Source organism: Cibotium barometz, chromosome 39 (genome assembly GCF_041138505.1).
Source record: "Cibotium barometz isolate CiBa-2024 chromosome 39, ASM4113850v1, whole genome shotgun sequence".
In the NCBI taxonomy this organism is placed as follows: domain Eukaryota; kingdom Viridiplantae; phylum Streptophyta; class Polypodiopsida; order Cyatheales; family Cibotiaceae; genus Cibotium; species Cibotium barometz.
Window position 1 is genome coordinate 44,957,092 of NC_141084.1, and position 10,879 is coordinate 44,967,970.

A 10,879-nucleotide genomic window follows, 5' to 3' on the forward strand; every position below is an offset into this window, starting at 1 on the left:
AGCCGCTAAATTCAGAGGAGGGTCCAAGGAAGATGCAGATTGCCATGTAGCCCAGTTCGAAACTCGATGGCAAGCAACAAGTGGTTATCAGGCTTTATACAATTATCCAATTAAACTTCAGCAGCCACATTAGAAGGTAAAGCCATGAGTTGGTTTAGCCAATATGGTATTCCACATTTTGTTAATTATAATGCTTTGAAGGCAGCATTTTTGCAGAGGTTCAAAAAGGAAAAGACTCCAACTGATGTTCTGAGAAAACTCACAGACATTAGGCAGAAGAATATGTTGGTGGAAGACTATGCTCAAAAATTTAGAAATTTGGTTGAAAGATTACAGGGCAATGAAAGATCCACTAATGAGATGTTGGCCGGATATTTCCTGAAAGGATTAAGGTATAGTTTAAAGAATGCTGTGGCAAGCATTGACATTGCTGGAGGAATCAATGATCTTGTTGCTGCTACTACAGCAAGAGTTGAAAAGAGGCTGGGTATGACAAAAGCAAAGAGTAGTAGAGATAACAGTTCTGATTCCTAAAAAGGGTCAGATGCAACATCCGATTCAAACAAGGAGGAGGATTCAGATACATCATCTGAAAGTGATGCAGAGGAAGACAAAAGAAAACAAAAGGAGAGAAGTAAGAAGAAAAAACAGAAGGATAAGCATCCCAAAGAGATGGACTTGGTAAGTTGAAAAAGTTTGGGTATTCTGTGGTAGCACCAAAGGAGAAGCAGTATTGTCACATTTGTGAAAGGGATGGCCACAGCAGAGCTCAGTGTTGGTACAATCCTAAAAGCAGAGGACATCCCACACTTGATATGCAGGAAGAGGTAGAGTTGATGTAGGGAAAAATCAAGTAGCTCCATTTAGGGGCAGAACACCATTTCAGAGGCCTAGACCTCCAAGACCACCATGGAAGGAGCACGAGCATAATGATAGGAGACCACCAGGTGCTATGCCTTGTGTATACTGTGGTGCACGAGATCATTGGGTAGGCTTGAATTGCCCATTGTTGGTTAAGCATAGAGAAGAACGGGGAATGCCTATGCTAAGGTATAATCAGGGTAACCAGCAAGGAGGACAGCAAAACAGCAACAACAAAACAGAATCAGCAACAACCAGCTCAAGCTAATGTACTTTTGGTTGATCTCTTAGATCAGAAAGAGTATAATGGTGTTAGTCAACCAACTCAAGAGCAACCCAAGCAAGAAGATGAGGAAGAGTGGGTTTGTGATGAATGCATGCAAGTTGATGATGTTGAAGTCATGGCTATCAAAGGGACCAATAGATTGGAAGGAGCAGAAAGAAATTAGGGATCAGGTCCAGAAGCAGATTCAGAAAGGAGCAAAGGAAGCAGGCTATGCCTGCATCGAAGGAGCAAAGGAAGCAGGCTGTGCCTGCATTCGAAGCCAAAAAATCAGTCCAATCAACAACAGCAAAAGGACAACATTAAGCTTGAAGTAAATTAGGACAAAGATTCGTTTGAGGTACTCATCAACTCTCCCTTACAATTGTCATTGGATCAGTTATTGTGCTTAGTTCCAGCTTTTAAGGAGAGGTTGTTGAGGAAACTTCAGGATCAGGATAATGAATTATTGGTTCATCAAATAGGGTTCCCAGCAATAAACAACATTGACCCAGCAGATGTTGATTTTTTTGTGCCTATAATCAAAGTTCAGTTTGAGGGCAGGATTTTTGCAGATGTATTGTTGGATGGAGGATCCGGAGTAAACAGTTTATCTGAAGTTGTTTACACACAAATGGGCTTGGGAAAGTTAGTCCCAGCACCTTTTCAGGTGAAGATGGCAGATCAAACAAGAGTACAACCATTAGGAATTCTCAAACAGCAACATATTGCAATTGCAGGTATGACCTTCTTGGTCAATTTTGTGGTCATGCGAATGTCAGATTCAGCGGACTCCTCTTTTGAAATGCTGTTAGGAAGATCTTGGCTGAGAATGTCCAAAGTCAGACAAGATTGGGGAGAGAATGTGGTTATTATAAGGAAAGGGAAGAAGAGAGTGACTATACCTATGCAAGGGAGGAAGAATATTCCACTCAAGGAAAAACCATTATTTGCACAAACTATCAACTTGGCAGAAGAAGTTGAAGATGATGAGGAAGAAGAATTTCTGAAGGGAAATCCAACAGTTGTTCCACTATTTGACGTAGATGTGGAACATATATTACAGCCGGATAAAGAACAGGCTCAGGAAAGGTCCGATGCACCTGGACAAGAGATTCACGGAACAGAATTCAGACAACTAATGGAACACACAGCAGAATCTTCTACCAAGGAATAGATTGAGCAGGAGGAGAAGGATGCCAGAATTATGGCTGAAAAAATCTATGACAAGAAGTTTGGCACTTCTAGTAAGGTTAAGGAGGATGAATTGAAAGAGATTAATTTGGGTACAGAGACTGACCCAAAAATGGTAAAGGTGAGTGTCCATGCTGAAGGAGAATTTTTTAAGGAGTTGTTACAGTTGTTGCAAGAATACATGGATGTATTTGCTTGGGAGTATTCTCAGGTGAAAGGTATAGACCCTACATTACATCAACATCATATTAACTTGCAGAAAGATGCAATTTCGATTACGTAGCAAAGGTACAGAATGAACCCTAGTTTACAAAGTAGGTTAAGGAGGAGATAGATAAGTCGTTGACAGTAGGCTTCATCAAGCCAATGAATGAGGTGTCATGGTTGTCTCCCATTATAGTGGTACCTAAGAAGAATGGGAAGCTGAGAGTATGTGTGGACTATGGAAATCTCAATGTAGCAACTATTACTGATCCTTTTCCAATGCCGTTTTGTAGAGTTTGTGGTTCAAATCTGAGCACATGGACCTATTTTTTTTGAATGAGTGGACCAAATTGGGAAAAATTTCTAATCTTGATTAGCAGTTGTTAATCAAAAACGTTTTTTTGTTTGGGAGCTTTCTTACAAATCCTAGCCATGGAATCTCAACATGAGCAAAGGGCATTGAGTCTCTCATGTATCTAGCAATGTTTTATGAAGTATTTCACCTATTTTCCATGAGCAATGGGGCTCCCAATGTGGCTGAAAATCACTACCAAAGCTGCCCACGTTTTTCACCAAAGTGACCCTAATCTTCATCTCCTTCAACAAATTCAAGCATTAAGGCTTCTCGGGTGACATTGGTGAGTTGCTCCATCACTTCCTTACAATTTTAAAGCATTCTTTCAAGCTATGGAGTGAATTAGGGTTTTATTACACATAAAACCCTAATTTTTAAAAATTGGACTTTAATCATGGCCATTCATGCTGCTCTTTATGCATTATGAATGCTTGAATGCTACACATAGCCATTCAATGCTATGCCCTGCATATTGGCATAAGTGAGCATAGCTTTTGGCACATTTGGGGGATTGAATAAAATGTTTTGGGTTGGAAGCCCACTTTTTGGTGACACCGTTTTCCATTGCCGGTTGCACGTTTTTGGTCATAACTCTCTCATACGAACTCCGTTTTTGGAGTTCTAGTACTCAAAACGACCGGCTCGTCGTCCTCTTCGAGATGAGCTATAGGTCTTGAGGTGCAGGATTCAGCAAGTGCTCTCTGTTTTCACTTTTGTACTGGATTTTCTAGTCCCGAGCAGGAACTCGCGCCCAGAACACGACGACCCGAGATCACCGCTCCATGACACTTGGATGTTGTTGATGTATGTGGAAATGTATTGACATTGCCATGAGTGGATGCGATGAAGGAAGCACTATGAACCATGTATTATGATATGAATGAGCATGAGTCATGCTATAAATCAATTGTAAGTCAACTCTACTCATTCATTTGAGCTTGTAACTCACGATTTTATTCCTAGAATCTAGAATGAAGTAAGGGTACCCTGGCATTTGGAGGAGAGGCCAAGGGGAGAATGTCTTGAATCTTTCTTGTCGTTAGTGCCGGGTAACGCGGTAAGGAAGAGGATCAGGTACTTGGTGGTAAAGAAATGGCCTCAACCTTCACCTTGGATATAAACTTGGTGAAGGGATGAGAAGTGCTTGGCCGGGAGATCGGCAAGCATCGACACGCTTCATCGACCACTTCATTCGACTTGAGAAAACAAGCAAATCCTCTACATCGACTTCTTATGCAAAAGGACAAAATTGATGCCATAAGGTCACATGCTCAGATTGGAAAATGATTGAGGATTGATTTGCTTACAGTGGTCAAATGCATAAGGATTTTAATACTTGATTGAGATGCTTTGATTTGATTGAGATTTGGTGCAAAAAGAGGGGAGACCATGGCAAAATTTTTGCAAAATTTGCCTACTTGCAGCTAGGACAAATCCTTGAATTTCTAGGGTTTTTCAAAAGCTTTTCAAATCTGTCCTGAAAGCTCTTCAATCTACCCGAAAACCTCTTTCAAACAAGCTAAAGATCACCCAAATCGGATAAGAATTGAGCGGTTAACATCAAGAGTTGACTTTCAGCCGGTACAGTTGACTGGTCAAAGGCTGTTGATTTTTTCAGATCTGTTTTTGAGGATTCTTATTTGTCTCGTCAAGAGCTTCGCATCGATATAAAGATCACCCAAATCGGATACCGTTTGAATAGAGAAAAAAAAATCAAGTAAGTGGTCTTTGCAAGGAGGGATCAATTACGCGCATGGAAATGACTAGAGGAGGTCAAAACAAGGGAGCCTGGAATGAAAATGATCAAAGACAACCGAAAGCAATGATGGCAACGAGTTCATCAACGAGGAATGAAGAAAGTTCAACCATAAAAGCACCATCTCTAGATGAATCTCAGCCAGTGGAAATGCCTCAATCTTTGGAAACTACTCCGCTAACAGTGGACATGATGTTAATGGCTATGGAGAGTATGTTTCAAAGGATTGAAAATAACCAAACAAATCGGCAACAACAATTTGGTGAACACCTCATGGAACGGTTCGACAAGCGACACCACTACCTGGATGACGTGATGCAAAGAGGGTTAAAAGACTTGGAGAAAGCCATTAGTGCATTGGCTCCTCTCAAGCTCAACCAAGAAGCCGATATGAATGCAATGGATGGTGTACATTATGATGCCAAACATGATGGAAAGCCTTCTATGCCAGAAGAGAACAAAGTAAGACAAATGATGCCACCTCAAATGATGCCACATTCTTCTTACATGGATAAGGGCAAGAGACCTATGGGTGATGCTTCTTATGAGAGATCCAATGCCAGTATTCCAAGAACTTCATCCTTTATGCAAGATGCAAGAAGAGGGTATGAACAGAAGGGATTTAAAGATGCAGGTGATTGGCAATTGGAAGATGAGCAAATGCATAGACACTTGGGTGAAGGAAGAGGATTTGATTATCCAAGAGCACGGCAGAGGGGTTCAAGAATTCATGGTGATTTTGACAATGCTGTGAAGAAGGACAAAATCATATTTAATAAGTTCAAAGGAGAATCAAATTCTATCGAAGACTTTGAAGAGTGGGCAAACAAGATAGATCTCTACTTCGAAATCAGCCCAAGGAGCGAGATTGCCAAAGTCTACTTCGCCTCACTTCATCTTGAAGGTTTTGCTCACACTTGGTGGAGGAGGAAGCAATCTCATGGTTATGTCATCACTACTTGGAAAGAATTCAAGAATGACATGGCAGAAGAGTTTACTTCTCGCATGCAAAGGGACAATCACATTGTGGAATGGAATAAGTTAGAGCAAATCACTACCGTGAAGGAATATTCTCATAAGTTTCTAAAGCTTCTATTATAGTAAGGGTGCCAACACATTGAGATTGAAGATCAAGGTGAATGGGAGAACAGCATATGCACTCATTGATACTGGAAGCACGCATAGTTTTGTCAATAAAAGGTCTTTGAACACTCTCAAAATGCAACCAACTTCTTTACCAAACAAGCACATGGTGCAAGTGGCCAATGGTGATTCAATGGGTTGCAATATAAAGTGTCAAAGTACAGAATTGGAGTTGTCCAAGAGCTACTCTTGCAAAGTTGATCTTTTGGTGATTGAGTTGGGACCAATTGACATAGTACTTGGATGTGATTGGCTGTCCACTTTGAACTCTTTTACCATGAGCTTACAGAAAAGTTTCATGAGTTTTGTGCATCATGGACATGGAGGGGTTATTACATTGAATGGAATGCAAGGGTCCAAGCTCTTCATGATCAATGCTACTCAAATGAAGAAAGAGTTCAAGAAAGAGGGCTATGTTTATGTACTACAGCTTTGCAAAGAGGAAGAAAATAGCAAAAAGGATTGCATCGAAAATGTGGACATGGTTAAGCTACTCAAGGATTATGAAGATGTGTTTACCATGCCAAAATCAATGCCGCCAAAGAGGAGTGTTGATCACGCTATTGATTTGGAACCAAATGCCAAACCAATCAACAAGCCTCCCTATCGTTTGTCAAAGGTTGAAAAGGAAGAGGTGGCAAAGCAAGTCAAAGAACTCATTGACATGGGATGGGTTGAACCAAGTCAATCTCCTTTTGCTTCTCCGGTGCTACTTGTGAAGAAAAAGGATGGTACTTTCCGCATGTGCATTGATTACCGTGATTTGAATAAGATCACCATCAAAAATCGTTTTCCAATACCAAGGGTGGATGATCTTTTGGATGAGTGGAAGGGTGCCACATGCTTTTCAAAGATTGATTTGCGTTCTGGATACCATCAAATAAGGATGAAAAGTGGTGATGAGTTCAAAACAGCATTTCGTACAGAAAGGGGTCTTTACCAATTCATGGTTATGCCGTTTGGATTATGCAATGCACCGGCAACTTTTCAAGCATTGATGAACAAAGTGCTTCAACCTTTCCTCTACAAGTTTGTATTGGTCTTTTTCGACGACATACTTATCTATAGCAAACATGAGGAAGTGCATTTGAAGCACGTGAAAGAGGTTTTGGAGGTCTTGAGGCAAAACAAGTTGTATGTTAAGGAGACAAAATGTACCTTCATGGCACATGAGGTGGAATATTTGGGTCACATTGTGAGCAAGGATGGCATTTGTGTGGATCCAAAGAAAGTGGAATGTATTAGGAATTGGCCGGTTCCTTCAAACACTACTCAATTGAGGGGATTTTTGGGGTTATCTTCATTCTATAGGCGCTTTATTGCCCACTATGCAGAAATTGCAGCCCCAATGAACGGACAAATTGAAGAAGGAAACCTTCTTTTGGGATGCCATTGCCAACAAAAGCTTTGAAGATATGAAGAAGATGCTCACATCAGCACCTATTTTGGTATGTCCAGACTTCACCAAACCTTTCACAATAAGGGCGGATGCAAGTGGAAGAGGGATTGGTGCGGTACTTTACCAAGACCATGGAGTCATTGCTTATGAAAGTAGAAAGCTGAATGACAAAGAAAGAGAACTCCATGTGTATGAGCAAGAGATGATTGCTATACTCCATGCTATCAAGAAATGGCACCATTACTTATATGGGAGTCATTTTTATGTGAGAAGTGATCATAGGGTGCTGAAGTATTTCCTCACACAACCCAATTTGTCTCCTAAGCAAAGAAGGTGGGTAGCAACACTACAAAACTATGATTTTGAAATCACATACACAAAGGGAAAAGAAAATGTGGTTGCCGATTCCTTGTCTCGTATGTGGGCCTGCTCATTGTATGCTATTTCTGAGGTGCATAAAGATTGGATCATGGAGATACAAGAAGAGTACTTGTTTGATGAAGAAACCTCACAAATAGTGCAGAAATTACAGCAAGGTGTATGTGAAGAGTTACCCCATTATGAGCTGAAAAATGGTCTCCTCTACTACAAAGGAAAAGTCTACTTGGTTCCTACTTCATCATTTATCAAGAAGATCATGGAAGAGATGCATTGTACTCCTATGGCTGGTCATTTGGGTGTCTACAAAACCTTTGATGCAATAAGGAAAAGTTTCTTTTGGAAGGGGATGTGGAAGAGCATTCATGCTTATGTAAGTGGGTGCCGGTCATGTCAATTGAACAAGGATCCTAAACCGGGAGGTTTGCTTCAGCCATTGCCCATTCTCGAAGTCAAATGGAGTCATATATCAATGGATTTCATTACTAACCTTCCGCGCACAAAGAAAGGGTGGGACAGCTTGTATGTTGTGGTGGATAGATTGACCAAAGTGGCCCATTTCATTCCTTCCAAGGTCACATATTCAGCCCAAAATGTTGCCAAGCAATTTGTTGATGGGGTTTTCAAGTTGCATGGTATGCCGTCACAAATTGTGAGTGATCGCGATGTCAAATTCATGAGCACTTTTTGGAGAATATTGTTTGAATATATGGGAACCAAGCTTACTCCAAGCACCGCCTATCATCCCGAAACCGATGGTCAAACAGAAAGAGTAAACAAATGAGTGGAAACATATCTACGCCACTATTGTCATGATACTCAAAGCACATGGGATGATTGGTTACCTTTGGCTGAGTTTGCTTACAACTCAACATATCATGTGAGCATTGGCATGTCACCCTTTGAGGCTTTATATGGTTACAAGGTCAATTTGCCTATGTTGGTGGGTACATATGAGACTTCTAACCATAATGCCAAGGAGGAAGCTGAAAGGATGCAAGCTTTGTTGCAACAATGTAAAAGTAATTTGAAGGTTGCACAAGAGAAAATGAGACAATATGCCAATGTTCATCGAAGACCATTGGAATTCAAAGTGGGAGATTGGGTTCTTTTGAGAATACCAAAGTCAAGATATGCGTCTTTGAAGGGAAGCACCAACACCAAACTAGCTCATCGCTATTATGGTCCTTATCAAGTGATACGAAGAGTTGGGGAGGTTGCATATCAACTCTTACTTCCATCTACAACAAAGATTCATGATGTGTTTCATGTCTCTCACTTGAAAGGATATGTGGGTATGATCGATCAAATGGTTGATGAGTTACCTCCAATGAATGAAGAGGGAATGATTGAATACATTCCAGAAGCTATCTTGGGTACAAGGAAAAAGGTACTTTGCACTCGTACCTTGGTGGAGTATCTTGTTCAATGGAAAGGTTTACCTAAGGAAGAAGCTTCATGGCAACCTATTTCAGCATTGGAGGGATATGAAGCATTGATAGAGCAATATGGGTTGGTGTAAATTCAGCCACATGGAACATTCTTCTCCGAAGGGATGGTTTGTAAGAAAGCATTATGGGCCCAAGGCCATGGACAACTAGTAAGTAGGTGTGAACTCTTGGGTGGAGTATAAATACCAATGTAAATGGGATTATGGGTCATTCATAATAATGTTATCTGTTCCAAGAATCAATGGTGAGCTTCTCCTGTGAGATGCTAAGTGGTGACTCCTTCATGAGCCACTCCCTTGGTGAGGGACTAACCCACCCCTGTTACTTTCTTTCATATGGCAAATATTTTTAGAAATTAGTGAAATAAATTTTATCTTTTATTAATCAAAAAGAGTAATCCCCATTGTTAGAGTATTCTAAAAGTGTCATTTTCATTCATGCATAGAAAGATGCAAAATTGATTAATTTTTTTTATAAAAGAATGATTTTCAATAGAATTAAATTCTATGAAAGATACTTATTGATAAATTTTTTTATGAAAGTGTTACTTTCTTCATTATTGATTTTTATGCATAAAATAATGTATAAAAGTATATTTTTTTATTACAAAAGAGTTACTTTTATCATATTGATTTTTATGCATAAAAGTATATATTTTTTATTATAAAAGTGTTACTTTTATCATTATTGATTTCTATGCATAAAAGAATATTTTTTTATTATAAAAGTGTTGCTTTGATCATTATTGATTTCTATGCATAAAAGTATGCATAAAAGAATAATTTTTAATAATTAAAGTGTTACTTTTATCATTATTGATTTTTATGCATAAAAGTATGCATAAAAGAATATTTTTTATTATTATAAAAGTGTTACTTTTATCATTATTGATTTCTATGCATAAAAGTATGCATAAAAGAATATATTTTTTAGTTATAAAGTGTGATTTTCATCATAAATAATTTTTATGCATAAATGGAATGAGCTATGGCAAGATTGAGCTTGTGTGTGTAAAGTCTATGTCAAGGTAGTGGTGTTCATAGCATTCTCTCCCGATATGATTAAATAAGGGTTCTCCTTAATCCTCTGTTTAATTTCCACAAAAACTGGAAAAATGAATAAGTAGATAATATGTAAGGAATGCTACCGTTTCATATTCACTAAGATGGTAATGAGAAAATTCAATTAAATTATCGAAGTCGGAGATCGAGTTAAATGATTATTTTATTCCTCATCAGAAATCCATGTTTTAGAAATCTGTAAATAAGCAAATATTCATCAAACGAAATTTAGAGAAAGAGAAATTGAAATAGTACCTTTCGAGAGACAGTTTAGGAAGAACCTTTCCAGACCCAAACTCTGATTCCGACTATTGACCAAGACCTAATTCCTTCGTCAATTTCAATCGATGACGATGTGCCCAGTTCAGGAAAAATGTACTCAAATCACCAACCGAATCTGAAACTAAGTTAAGACTTTTGATTTTTATCTGAGGATCAAGTTAACAGAATTCGAGGAATTCTGTTTGGAATTCATACCTGGATCTAGAAGTATTGGGATACGGATTTAAAATTTATTCATGGTATTCAAACAAAATCAAAACTGTAAACTTGCATAGAAACCATGTTTTCTTAAAGGACTGTCTTACTCCAGAATGGAGAGAGCATTTGGCATATATATTTATCTAAGGGAAGTTTGATTGCAACAGCTGGCGGGGAGTGTTCGAGGGACAGCTCACGCGGCAAAAACTTACCCAGGCCTTAACCAGCCTGGGTATGGTGAAAAATGGTGTGCTTCAGGTATGATGGGCGAGGGTCGATGAAGCAGTCCCTGAGTGAAGTGCCAAGACACCTAAGGAGGATCCTAGAGGGTTCTG